Genomic DNA, 14,957 nt, shown 5'->3' on the forward strand with positions numbered 1-14,957 from the left:
GATGCCCGCTCCCGGGGAGCCGGCTCTGGCCCTGCGTCCCCGAAAGCGGACATCAAGTCCCCGGGGAAGGTCCCAGCAACCCCTTATAGGGGCCCTTTGGACAGCGTCCTGGCGCCTATGGCGCCAGGCTCATAGAAAACGTCAGTCCTGGCGCCATAGGCGCCAGGCTCATTATGAAAGTGTTTGGGTGCACTTACCTGATGCAGACCATTCTGCAGAACCCCGGCCTCCTTGAGGCCTGAAAGGAACTACTTTACCTGTGGGACTCATTTACCACCCAGGCGTGGTCGGGGAAGGATACATACCTGATTGGAGGAAGGACACATTCTAGGAACTTCTTCCAAGGCTATTTAAACCACACCCGATCAGCCACACGTGCTTCGCGTTGTTCTGAATCTAGCAGCTGGACGCTCACCGTGTCTGCTCCTGCATCTTGACTTCTGCCACACCTGCCAGCATCCTGAATCACCTGCAAAGGAAGGGAACAAGAGAACAGAAGAAGGAAAAGGCCTCACCTGCTAAATCTGCATCCCAGAGACATTTTGCCGACAATCCTGAAAAGGAAGACATTTATTTTTAAAAGCACATCGCATCAATCGCTGCAGCGCCGCATTCTACTCACCTTTACAGGGCGCCTCCATGTTCAGCAGCGACCATCCGGATTCGCAGTCGCGCCCCCGCGCCTAGGGAGAAAAAGACAAGAACAAAGGTGAGAGAAAGAAGGGAAAAGGGAAGCTAAAACTCCATGTCAAGACTTACCTGTTGGGTCATTCCCTTTTCATTTCGGGTCCGCGCCGCATCCAGGCATTTTCGGACCCCGGCCCCTAAGGGGAAAAAGACATCAGCGTTAATGAGTGAATGAAAAGACATTACCAAAACACTCATGAAAGACTTACCTGATTTCCACAAGGATTTCACCGCTCACCTCGGGTCGGTGCCTGTTCCCCGGCATTCCGTACCCCGGCCCCTATGGGGAAAAAGACATTAGAATTAGAACATTAATGCATGGACACAAGGGGAACCACTTATAGAAAAACTTACCTGGAAGCCAAGCAAGTTTGGTTCTCACCCATCCGAAAATCCAGTGACGTAACTGGATACCAACGCGCCCCTGCATCAGAAGCAGGATGGAGAGCTCGTCCTTCCAGACCCTAAGGTGAGACGCTACGGGGAAGCACAGAAGGGTTTTGAGGAGGGTGAGAGGGGTAAGTGGGAGGCCGATTGCATTACCCCGCAGACAGTTAACCACCTATTCTCACCTACAGAAGGATACTTCTGCGAGTCAGACAAGCCAGATCTGGGGCCCGGTCCAGTCCATCTTCCGAACCCTGCGCATCACCTTAGACGAGGTCACAGCAGCGCGAACCAGGCCAGCGACCCCATGGGAGTCAGGTGAGCGTAACACCCTGTATGACTCCTCTTTTTGTCTCTATGGGGGCGGATAGACATCCATGCTGATTCAGACGAACTTTGATGTTGGTATCTGTGTGTAAGGCTTTGATGGGATTGAGGATGTCATTAGGACATTCCCAAGCTTCCAGTTTTCCCCAGAACCTAGCTCGGTCGACTGTGTCGAAAGCCTGGGAGAAGTCTATGAATGCGGTAAACAGTCTTGGGCCGCCCTAAATCGCTTTGCTTTTCAAAATAGACAGTAGAAAGATGTTTATCGCTGTTCCTAGGATTTTTTTGAAACCTGTTTGAAGGCTGTCATTGCATGGCGATTGAGATGCCCATCTTTGAATTTTTTTTAGTAGTAATGATCCGTAGACTTTCCCTATCGGGTCCAGGAGTGCTATTGGGCGGTAGTTTGTAGGATCATGTTTGTCTCCTTTTTTATATATCGAGACCACGATCGCAGATGACCACGATGGCGGAACAGATTGAGAATCCGCACATCTGATGAACACAGATCTTATAAACATTGACCATTCCTCCGTGTAGGTTTTGAGGTCAAAGTTGGTAATGCCATCTGGGCCTGGCACCCAAGATTTCTTCAGATTTCTTAGGAGGTCACATATTTCCTCTTGGTCATCAAATTTCATCCATCGTTGGATTGGTTTGAACCCACTTGGGTCATCCTGAATCGACAGAGGCAAAAGGCACTTCAATGGATTGGCTGTGGGAAGTTGGAAGAGCGATCTGAAGTGCGATGCCCAAGTGGCTTCGCTGATGCTTTTTACGATTGCTGTTCCGTTGACTTAATACAAATCTTGCTCCCCATATTTATATAGACCAGCTCATTTTAGCATTTTTTAGGAAGCCCTAATATTCTCTTTTGGATGACAATTTCCACTTTTACCACTTTTTTTCAGGCTTCACACCCCCATAACTCTGCACTGCAGGTTGCACCTGTTAAAGCCTTCTTGTTATAGACGTCCATAATGGCAGTCATAGATCTGATTTCAATGGAGAGGTCAAATCTGGCCACTACTTTTCCTGATCTAGCCAACATTATGCAACTTTTCTCCCTATGCAAACTCAATTCCCCAATGTTCTTCAGCCTGAATCCTAAATAGTCACCCTGTTTGACTTCTTCAATCCGATACCATCCTAAGCATAGGATAAGATTTCTTTGTGTTTACATTTTTTCAAAATACCTTTATGTAATCCTTTCCACATTTACCCCCAAGATGCTTCTTTTGTCAAAGTTCATCGAACAAAGCTCATTGTTTCTTCTAGGCAGAAGGAAGCTTGGATATAAATACGCCATCTTCCACATATAGCAATAGCCTGATTTTCTTTTTATTTAAACCTGGGGTGTACAATTTATTTTTCAAATTTCAACAGCTAATTTGTTGATATAAAGAAAGACTAAAACTGGTGCCAGAAAACAGTCCTAAGAGATTACTTTAGTAACAGGAAATTCATCTGGCATCTCCATTTTTGTGCCATATCTAACCTGGTCTCTATTATTGCTGTACAAATCGATGATGCTGTAAAGAATGCTGAAAGGGATGCCAAGTGATAAAAAGCAGCACAAGAGTTCCTTTCTTGGGACACTACCAAAGGCCACCTTAAGATCTTGTGATATAAAGAGCAACCCCCAGACCACCTTTACTCAGTGTTTCCAATTAACGTTCTTACACATACACATTTCATCACTCGCTCAACATTCTAGTCACCAGTACAGAAATTACATAATCAAGCTCATATGCCAACATCATGCCTATGCTCTACCAAGACACAATATATGTTTTTTTAATGTTATTTTAACACTAGTTAGTAAGTCTGGAATATTTACCTCTGATGGGGTATCATTGTGCTTAAGCAGATGTGTAGATGGAAATGGAGATCAGCGTGGGGGAAAAGAAAAGAATGACACCCAAAACTAGAAGTTCTTCAGGGCTTTACAAACACTGAGATGGTCCTGTATAAGATGGAGATGAATGTGGAGGGTGATCCACAAAGAGAGAGTGAGATAGGAGAAGAAATATCAACACTATTGTTTGAATAGCTATGGAAACTGACAAAGGTTGTCCGCAGCTAGATAGCAAAGAATGAGAAGGCTTTTATACTGACTATTTTTCCAACACAAATTGGGATGGGTCCATTAGGAAGCTTTTTGAGCAAACCAATTGATCTTGAAATCTATTCCTGTTCTGAGTGTTAGCCAGTGCAACTGGTGCAAGACTGGTGGTACGTGCGCACATCTAGAAAGCTTCTGCAGAAAACAAGCTTCTGCTTTCTGAATGGACTGAAGTTGGTCAAGTACAGCATTGTTTTAATTTACTAATCTGCACGGCTAAGTGCAGTTATTATCTCAAGTTTCTGACCTTAAATGCTGATTATGGGCAGGTGCCTAAGGCTAAAGGCCAAATGGTAGGCTTCCACTTGGTACTAGGAGCGCAGACAAGAATCCCTATTTTAGAAGCATTTGATTGAACGTGGTTGCCATTCATTTATTTCCTTATTCCAATCATGCAGGTTGCACATTGCTTTTGAATCAAATCATGCTCCCCACTCATTTTGAAGAGGATCAGAGTATCATCTGCATACACATAAAAATGTGATCCACTTCCATATGCATGTAGAAGTTTCCAGCTGAGCGTGGAGAGCGGTCGCCGGTGGCCTGAGGGGATCAGCAGGCCTGGAAAGCCCTGCCTGGGCCTCCGTGAGTGTTGTGTTTCTTGTGCTTTAAAAACAAAGAAAAAGAAAGTTGAATTGTCTCCTCGCGCTCCTAGCGCGGTGTTTGGCCTGCTCCTGCTCCCCCCTCCCACTTCCTGGTCTTCCCCTCCCTCCCCGACCGCCCACCCCCCCCTTCCTCTCCCTCTGCCTATAACCTCCCCCCTCCTGGGCAGCCCTCTGCCCGGCAGCCCCCGCGGCTAAGGGCCCCAGGCCAAGGGCGACTCCTACAGTGCGGCTCCCTGTGTGTCTGCAGGTGTCCGCAGGGGACACCAGGCGCCAGCTCCTCCGCTCTCCGGCCTACCCCTCCTCACCTTGCTCACCTCATCCACATGATTCCTCGCCCCCCTATTCCAATTCCAATTCTTTGGTAAACTAGGGTGTTTTTCTCCCCTCGCAGGATTCTCAAACTTAGGTGGCCCTGACCTACTACGCATTACTGTTTGCTCTGCACTGTGTTAAACTAGGGTGCTTCTCTCCCCTCGCAGGATTCTCAAACTTAGGTGGCCCTGACCTACTACGCATTACTGTTTGTCTGCACTGTGTTAAATTAGGGTGCTTTTCTCCCCTCGCAGGATTCTCAAACTTAGGTGGCCCTGACCTACTACGCATTACTGTTTGCTCTGCATTGTGGTAAACTAGTGCCCTCCACTCACTTCCTGTCTGCATACTCGTGACGTCCGCCTCCCCTCCTACTCCATGGTGCTCTCTATCTCGCCTATCTACTCTAACTGCTTCTCTATTGACTATCCTGCTCTCCTCACTAAATCCGGTAGGAAAAAGTTTAAAAAGGACATCCTGGTCTCCAACCCAGGCCTCCCTATCGCTGACACCGACACGAGCGCCTGCTCCAAGGAAACTCTCACTGACATTCTCTTTTTCGTGCCTTCACCTGACCTATGGACCCTTCACATGGTCGCTGTGCTCTCTCCTTTCTCCACCTCTCCCATTAATGGTGGCACCCGATGGGATGTCCTCTTGGCCCCTTTCCACTCCTCTAAGGCCATCATTAATGTCTATGCTAACAGGACCGTCTTGGTCCAAGGCCCTCAGGCCAACCTTCACCTCTTTGATAGACGTTTCCCATGCCTCATCAACTTCCTCTCTGCTCCCGCTGTCCCCCCTCCTCTGTCCTCGGCTACCTTGCCTCTCCCCTCCCTCCCTGCCCCTTCTCTTGCTCCCTCTTCAACTCCTTCTCTTACACCTCCGCAGGGCGTACCTCTGATCTGTACCCCTCCCCGGAAGTTTTTCAAGGGTGGCAACCTTCTCCACATTGCCACTCTAAATTCTCGCTCTGCCATCAAGCACTCCTCTGATATCTGTCGCCTTCTTGAGGAACTGGACCTCGACGTCCTCGGTCTCACTGAGACCTGGTTCACTGCCAGCTCTGCCACCAGCTTCGACACACTCCTACCTGACGGCTACAAGATCCTCTCCGTGCCCAGGCCCAACCGTTCAGGGGGTGGTGTTGCCCTTATCTTCCCTGAGTGGATTCCTGCCACTGCCACTCCTACGCAGACCTACTCCTCTTTTGAATGTCTTGTCTGCCGACTCTCTCTCTCTCCTAGCCATTCCCTTATCGTGGCTACTATCTATCGGCCACCTGGTCAAATTTCCTCCTTCCTCTCTGAGTGGGCTGACCTCTCCTCCTCACTCCTGTCCTCAACCACCCAATTCCTCTTTCTCGGTGACTTCAACATCCACCTCGATGCCTCCTGTCCCCCCACTGGTCTCTTTCGTGAACTCTGCAACTCTCTCTCACTCTCTATTCTCCCGTCTGGGCCTACTCACTCTGCAGGGCACACTCTTGATGCTCTGATCTCTTTGACCTTCCCCTCTCCCTCCCTCTCTCCACTCCTCTCTCCTGGAGCGATCACTTTCTCCTATCCTCCCACCTCTCCCTCCCTACCCCACAGGCAAAGCCACCCTCTTCACTGCCACCCACCTTCTCGGTCATCCGACCCATGAAGCGCGTGTCAGTTGAGGCTTTCGCTGCTACCTTCTCGCCCCCTCCTCCCCCCTCGGCTGACTCCCACCCTGACACAGCCCTCTCCATGCTCTATTCCTCTATATCTGATACTCTCGATATCCTTGCCCCCGTCATGAGAATCCGCCTGAAGCCCAAAGCCAAATGTAACTCCTGGTATGACTCGGATCTCGTCACCCTAAAACGCAAGTGCAGGGTGGCAGAGAGGAAATGGCGTGCTTCATGTTCATCCTCTGACAAACTGGCCTGCCGCCTGCTCCAAAGGCAATACCGGCTCTCCGTTCTCACCAAGAAGAGAGCCCTTATCCAAGCCCGCATCTCTGAGGCATCTAACAACTCGGCCGAACTCTTTAAAATCTGCAAGGAGCTGGCCAACCATGCCGCAGTCTCTACCTCTCCTGTCCCCTCCCAGGCCCTCTGCACTGCACTGGCCTCGCACTTCATCTCAAAAACTCAGGACATCCTGTCCTCGCTCTCCTCCTCTCTCCTCCCTCCCTCTCTTCCCGGCTCTTCCTCTTGCTCTCTTGCAGCCGCCCCTCTGCCCTCCTTCTCTGCTTTTCCACCTTTTTCTGCTGATGAGGTTTCCAGACAAGTCCGATCTATGAAAGCCTCGTCTAAACAGGTTCACCCCTGTTCCTCCAAAACCATCAAGGACCACATCGACTCCCTGGCTCCTGCCCTGGCTGACTTTTGCAACCACTCATTTGCCTCTGGAGTCTTCCCATCCCCCCTCAAGCACTCCCTTGTGCACCCCCTCCTCAAGAAACCCTCTTCCGACCCCTCCTGCCCGGCCAACTATCGCCCAATCTCCATTACTCCCTTCCTGGGCAAGCTCCTGGAGAAACTGGCCATCTCCCAGCTTAACCTCCATGCTGAATCTGTTGGTAATCTTCATGACCATCAATCCGGCTTCGGAGCGGCCAGAAGCACGGAAACTGCTCTCCTGAACATCCGTGAGGACCTGCTCCTGAACCTCGACTCAAACACTCCCTGTGTTCTCATTTTGCTCAATCTCTCCTCTGCCTTTGACACTGTCAACCATGCCATCCTGCTCAACCGTCTCCGTGATAACCTGGGTATCACTGGTCAGGCTCTGGCATGGCTGACCTCTTTCCTTTCCGGTCGACCCTCCCAGGTCCAAATGGGCTCCTTCCTCTCTGACATCTCTTTCTCCACCTGTGGTGTCCCCCAGGGATCCAACCTCTCTCCCTGGCTTTTCAACCAGTATCTGGCACTCCTTGCCCACCGCATCGCCGCTCTCTGCCCCCACTTCCAGTGCTATGTGGACGATACCCAGCTCATTTTCAGGCTACCCTCGGCCTCCTCCTCTCCTTCCCTCATCTCCGACTGTCTGTCTGCTATCCAGGAATGGTGTGCCGCCAATGACCTCTGCCTTAATGCCAGTAAGACTGAGATTCTACTCATCGGCACACCCACTCCCTCCTTCCCTGTAGCTCTCTGGCCAGCCTCCCTTGGCCCCCTTCCTGCCCCTACCTGCAAGGCTAAAAACCTCGGGGTCATCTTCGACTCCACACTCTCCTTCTCTCCTCATATATCTGACGTCTCTAAGAAGTCACACTACCAGCTGCACCTCCTCAGAGGTATTCTTCCCTTCCTCTCCTTCCCCCAGAAGCTCACTGTCTCCCGAGCCCTGGTTCTCTCAAGGCTGGACTACTGCAACAGCCTCTATCTTAATCTGCCTGCCTCCACTCTCCGCCCTCTGCAACTTATCCAGAACAGAACTGCGAGACTTGTCCTTGGCCTCAAGCCCAGGGACCGTATCTCTCCAGGACTGAAATCTCTTCACTGGCTCCCAGTGGCTGCGAGGATTAAGTTCAAAACCCTCTGCATTGTCCACAAGGCCTTCTGGGGCCTGGGGCCTAAATACCTTCAACTCTCTCTTCCTAAATATCTTCCTTCACGAGCCCTTCGCTCATCCGTCTCCAACTCCCTCATGGTCAGCCGCTTCTCTAAGCAACGAGCTGGGGGTAGATCTCTCTCCGCAGCAGGGGCCTCCCTCTGGAACAGCCTTCCTGCCTCCCTGAAACTTGAGGAGAACCATCTCCGGTTCCGGAAGCACCTCAAAACCTTCCTCTTCGCTTCTGCCTTCTCTCTCCCTCTCCCCTGCTTAACTCCCCACTGAATTCTGCACTAAAACTTGCATCTCGGCCACTCTCAGCGACCTCGGTCCAGGACCCAGCCACTCTCCACTTGCACTGCCTCCCTGGCTCCCCTGTGGGACTGTCACTGTATCCCTACAGCCCCCTTCCCTGCACTTCCCAGCACTTGCTCTGCACTTACCTCGCACTTGCCACCAGCTGGCCCTTTTTATATATTATTTATTATTTATTATTTTATTACACTACTTACCTTGTACTGCACTTTCCCCCCCACTTCCTCCCCCTACACTTTCTCCTTTTCCCCCTACCTCTGCACTTGCGCGATCTGAATGACACTTGGCCTAGTAGGATCGTTTGTCTGTCTTCCCCTTGTTTTCCCTCCCTCCCTGCCTCGTCGCGCCTTGAAACACCTGTGTATAGGCGAGTTACAAATACCATATCATATCATATCATATCATCAGTAGCTGTAGGTAAATGTTTAAAAGAGTCGGGAAAAGAGCAGACCCTGAGGCACCCCAGAGTGGATGCCATAACGTTTGGACTCATACTGCTCCAGAGTCAGCATGTATGACTGACCTAATAAAAAGAGACTGAATCCATCTATTGATGGCATCCATGAAATGCATTTGATGCAAGGAGGAAAAAATGTATCTTTCTATGATATGATATATAAAATAAGTCAGTTACAACGCTCCCGTACATAAGTGTTTCTACGCACTGTGAGAAACCAGATGTTGTCTAACCCGCTAGTCTCCGCTGATCTCTCTCTCAGGTGGCCAGAGCATGGCCATTGCCTTTGGATCTAGACCGTGAGGTTGGACCAGTGCAGGAGAATCACCTGGGTGAGGGGTCTTTGGGGAGTGGGACACCTGATGGCGAGACACGGTATCCCCCCATTAACACCTTTACCCCACCCTACCAGGTAGGATACATGGGAACTTTACCCCCCCCTTTCGCTTCATGAACACTTTCCCACAGACAGCTTGCTCTGGAAGAAAACACACTCACACCCGAGCAGTGTACCTGACATGTCCCAATACTATGGTCATGCGAGGTCAGGCAATTACTGACAATCACTTACACCTGACTTCCATTAGGCTTCCCCTGCACGGCTAAAAGGTGGAACACAAGAGCCCACTCTGAGTGAGGCAAAGCACACGAATGAACAGTACTTTTCCGACAGTAGCTGAATGAGGGAAGAAAGATGGCAAACCAAAAAGGGTACCCAAGGAGGGAAATACCCTAGACCTTTTCGGCGAGAAACCATTACATGCCAGATCCCTTCCAATTAGAAAGCATACGGCCTGGAAACCAAACTGCAGAATTGTGTATTGTGTGTCAGAGATACCCGGGGCCCTCATGTATGGTTGACCGAGTCGGAGAGGATCAGCAGCCGCTGTCGTGCTGTCCTTGGCTCCAAGATCAAAGCAGCGCCTGAGAGATCAACACAGCCGGTGAGTTGGGGAGACGGATACAAGACCAGTCTGTGTTGAAGTCAAGGTTGCAAGCAGCAACATTGTATAAACAGTGCAAGAACAAAGATTGAAACGCGTGTCATGAAAGACGCACGAAAAGCTTAATTTCTAATGGATGTTTGAATATTTACGGGAGAAAGATGCAATACCAGTGACAGAGAGGTCTGGCGCTGCATGGGTGCTCAATCGAAGGTCTCTGTAAAGGTATCCAGCCATGAGTGGCAGAAACGAAAGTGAGAACATTGTGTGAAGTGAATCAAAGTGGTCATGCAACAGTTTAAGAAAAAACTATTGCACATTCAAAAGTCTTTGATTTTTTATATCAAGAGGAAAACGTAGAAAGTGAGATTGCATGGCCCGAGCCCGAATGAGGAAGTCCAAAAGCAAATATTGTGCTAAAGGGATACAAGCACAAACAAGGGAGATCCATGGTCCGAGCCCGATTGAGGGAGACCAGTTGTGAACATTGTGGTAAAAAGGGCTCCCATCCTGAAGGAGAGAGACCCATGATGAATACTGGAAGCGAGAACCTGTACATGTGATAATCCTAATAAGAAAAGAACTTTGGTGCTTATTTGTTACAAAAGGCCCTCTGCAGTAAGCTCTTGTTATTGGAAAGGAGGCTCTGGCAAAAGGCCCTGATACCTATGTTCTGAACTGTATCCTCGTGGTAGAGAAGCCAGAGTGTGTGTGATACTGGAAATGCATCGGAGGGACAGGGCCTCCGTATCCTTGTCCTTTACTGCCTTTTTATTGTGTGTTCTGTCATATTTTCCGCGCAGGAGTTCATATGGGACTCCTGGCGGTGCAGCTCTCTCCCTTTTGGTTTGGTGAACAGACCCATGGGATACCCTTACGGCACCCATGGGTGGGGGTACAACCCTGTGCCCCTAGTGTATGTTTTTGGGCACCTGTGGGTGGCCCGCAGAGCAGGGTATGGGCTGGTGGCAGCTCCATGCTGACTTTGACAGGTGCGCTGAGTATCCTCCATTTTGGGATCCCCAGGCCCTGCCATTGGAATCAGTTGATTACTGATGGAAAACAAGATGGCCCCTGTAGCCTCTTGCTTTCTATTACCTGTTACCTTGTTTTCCCAAAGTCCTGGGAAGCCCTGACTCTGTCCCTTCCCCCTGACTGGCTGTTGGGTGGAAGTTCCATATATGGTGTTGTTGTGAAGTCCAGTCCAGACTGACTGGAGCCTTCCCAGTGACTGTATGTTGTGGGTACGCCCTGTGGGTGGGACCTGGGTGAATGGAGTGTGTGACCAATATGCACTTCTTGTTGTGGCTGTCTGGTTTCTGGGATGAGAGACAAAGACTGAGACAGCCCTGCCCGAAACTGACCTGAATGCAGTGTGTAGTGTTAAATGGCTGGGTACTTGTCCCAATCCACATTCCTTGTTGTGAGTGTCTGAGAGGGAGGAGGATGGCCTGAATGCACTGTGTGCCTGATTGGCTGACTGACTGCATGAATGCCCTTCGGTATGATTGGCTGCTGAGAGTGACCCAGCAGTGTGGATGAGAGACAAGATAGTATATCTGGGGACCTTTCACCACTGGAAATTGTTCAGAAGCTGTGTCTACACTTGAAGAGTAACTGGAACTGCTGATCCTCGATGCCCAGCTGGAAGAAGAAGACTTGCTGTTGCATTTGCTTCGACCTGATCTGAAATCTGCCGAATTCGTTGAGGACCTGGTAAGGCGCCCTCTTCCTGTGCTCCGAGGGACCATCAAGCACCGCTAACCTTCTCCGAAGCTCCCTGGAAGTCACACCCTCGAAAGGCTGCCGACCCGAGACGGGACCGCTGAGCAGAACGAAGCAAAGCACCCGGTCTTCGCCGCTGTCGAAGTCTATTGCCGTCGACCAGGGTTTGCAAGTTTGTGTAACCGCTGGAGGCCCGTCGAAGTTGTGTTGCCCAGCCGTGGGGGCCACTTGACACCGTGCCGCTGATGACCAGAGCCGCCCCCCCTTTGCCTAAGAACATTTGAATCCAAGGACTCCCTTGTCCGCAACGTCGACTGCTTTGTCCCGCCGGAGAAAGTCGAGGATGACCAACGCGCCGAGGAGAATCCGCCGGTGGGTTTCCCGCCACCTGAAGGCCACAAAGACTTCGACGACTCAACGCCCTTGTTGGGCCACAGTTCTTCTGAAACTCTTTGCGGTCCTGAACTAGTGGTAGAGGTCAGTAGTCTGCCTACCGTGTCAACCATCTTGCTTTCCTTCCTATCTCTATTGCTGGTTTCCGCGTTGTTGATCTGTGTGACATTTTAACCATACAGTTGATGCACTGTAATGAGATTTGATAACATTGGTGGCACCACTTTAGAATTGTATATATTTAACATTGTTGATTTCCGAGTACAAAGTGCATTATTGTGATCGTGTACATACCTTTGAATATTATGTGTTTTCAGTAATACAGTGTGTGGACATTCCTTTGTGGGGGTTCGGGGACTGCACTGTACTTAAGAACCAGCCTGCATTACCTCCTGAGAAGCTAGGCCTTGATTGCTCGACTACGTTACCAATAATAGAGAATCTTGGCTGGGGTCCTCTGTGCCTCTCCTCTACCATATAGAGAGCGGAAGTACAGACACCCCCCTCCAGTCTTTACACTGTGCGAAGCTTGAACGTCCCGCCTTGCCCTGTGCTGAAAATGCGGGGAAGGGAAGCCAACTGCTCAACTATCCTGACGTATTATTTCTTGTACACTTTTCTTTTTGCATGCACTATTGTCCCACACCATTTTGTATTTAGAAGTAAGGATTGGCAATAGGTTCATTAGTACAGGCCCTTTTATTTTGACAGACTCAACTAGGACTGCGCTATGATTATTTGATGGTCGTAGCTTGCTCCCATCCTTAGATTTAGGTTTAGATAGGCATTCAACCAAACCATTGAAGTTCAATAAACACCCTTGAACTGTGATAACTTGTGTCTGTCTTCACTGTTTGATACCATGCCTTCCTTACATGTGGTGTCAGGAGTGGGAAGCGACTCAATTGAGACAAATTGGGTGACGCTAAAATTCCAGAAACTTAGTCATAGAGCCTCAGATCCCACTATTGCCACGAAAGAATCTATAGGTTTTGATGTTTGTAGCAGCAGAGAAGCTACTATCCCTCTAGGGAAAAGAGGCATGATTCCCACAGACTTAGTCCTATTACCACCTGAGGATTGTTATATAAGACTGGCCCCAAAATCTGGTCTAGCCTGGAAGTTTGGCCTGGATGTCCTAGCAGGCATTATAGATCCCGTGGGAGACATAAAGGTCCTCCTACAGAAGAATGGTGAAACTCCATTTAAAATACATTATGGGGACCACATTGCACAGGGAATTCTTGAGAAAGCTGTATTTCCCCGTTTTAAGGAAGAAAGTGAACCAGAAGAAACTAAGAGAGGTAGCTTAGGCTTTGGGGAGGCTGATAAACCATCAATCACTGAGGTAAAGAAGGAACATACCATCCTTCCTGATCTAGCCTTCGCCCAGCTAAATGATCGAGCACCCGCAGAGGCTTTCTTACAAATGATTCCTGAGGGAGAAGGACTAAAAAAAGGAAGCCCTTTTTCCTTCCTGGCGCAGGGACTACTATCTCTCGGGAGGATAGCTCAGGGGCAAAGTGCTCGCATTGCAAGCAAGACGGCACGGAGCACCACAGGTTCGATCCCAGGTCCGCAATTAGAAACCTCTGGGTATCAAACATGTTATAAATATCCTATTATATCATATCATATCATACAGAAAGGAAACCTCCAGAGAAGTCCTAAGTAAAACTCAGTTAGTAATCCCCAAAACCCATCATAAGATTGTGCTAGAGATTGCACATTCTCATTCGGCAGGGGGATATTTATGTCAGTCTAAAACCCAAGCTCACATCAGAGGGAAATTCCACTGGCTAGGTATCCATGCTGAAATAAAGAACTTCATTCAGGCTTGGAAAATATGCCAAAAGACCAGTGCATATATATTCCCTTACCTGCCCCTCTAAACCCCTTACCAATAATAGAAGTCCCTTTTTCCCAAATTGGGATGGATATCATTGGACCATTGGAAACCTCTAGACTGGGCAAAAAATACATCCTCGTAATCATTGATTACTCTACCCGATACCCAGAGGCATTCCCCATGTGGAACAATACAACCTAGCAACTCTTAAAACACCTACTTACATTTTTTTCTAGGGTTGGTTTCCCCAAGGAACTTCTATTGGATCAGGGATCCAACTTTAGGAGCAAACTCATGAGTGAAGTCAAGGAATTCCTACATATTTCCACCTTAAGAGCCTCAGTTTACCACCCCCAACAGACAGATTGGTAGAGGGATTTAACAAAACCCTTAAAATGATGTTGAGAAAATGAGTAGATAAGGATGGGAAAATCTGGGAACGCATGATCCCCTGGGCCCTATTTGTAGTAAGTAAGACCCCTCAGGCATCCACCGTATTCTCTCCTTGTGAACAACTTCATGGTAGAGAGCCAAGAGATGCCATAGACATGCTCCGAGAGACCTGGGAAGTGAGAGAACTGGCACCTATTTCCCTCTCACAAACAGCCACCCGATTGCGAGAGCATATGAAACGCATTTGAAATCTAGTCTACACTCACATGGAAAAAGCTCAAGCCCAACAAAAGTCTACCTATGACAAGAAGGTACATTTAAGTTCCTTTGCAGTACGACAAAAGGAATTAGTCCTCTTACCTACCTCTGAAAATCCACTTGTTGCAAAGTGGCATGGGCCATATGAGGTACTAGAGCAAACAGGGCCCTGTACATACAAAATATCCAAGCCTGAGAGGAAACAAAAGACCCACCTTTACCATGTAAATCTCTTAAAGGAGTGGAAAGAAAATTCTTCTACTACCAATGCCTCAATACTGTCTTGTTTGGTACCAGAAGAGATAAATAATTCTGAACTTATTCCCCAAGAACTATCTAGACAGAAGCAAGAAGACTTAAACAACCTGGTTATGGCATTCTCTGATGTATTCTGCTAGAAACCAGGGAGAGTACAGAGTACATATTATTATATCAGAACTCCAAAGGGAAAAGTGGTCCATTTGAAACCATATAGAGTCACAGAAGCCTGAAAACAAATAGTGGTTGAGGAAGTGAAAATAATGCTGAAGGAGAACATTATCGATCCCTCTTCAAGCCCACAGTCCTCCCCTATTGAGTTGGTCACAAAACATGATCACTCTTGGCGGTTTTGCATAGACTTCCGGCAGTTCAATGCCATCTCCGCTTTCGATGAC

Source organism: Ambystoma mexicanum, chromosome 12, assembly GCF_040938575.1.
Source record: "Ambystoma mexicanum isolate Mex_15411 chromosome 12, UKY_AmexF1_1, whole genome shotgun sequence".
In the NCBI taxonomy this organism is placed as follows: Eukaryota; Metazoa; Chordata; class Amphibia; order Caudata; family Ambystomatidae; genus Ambystoma; species Ambystoma mexicanum.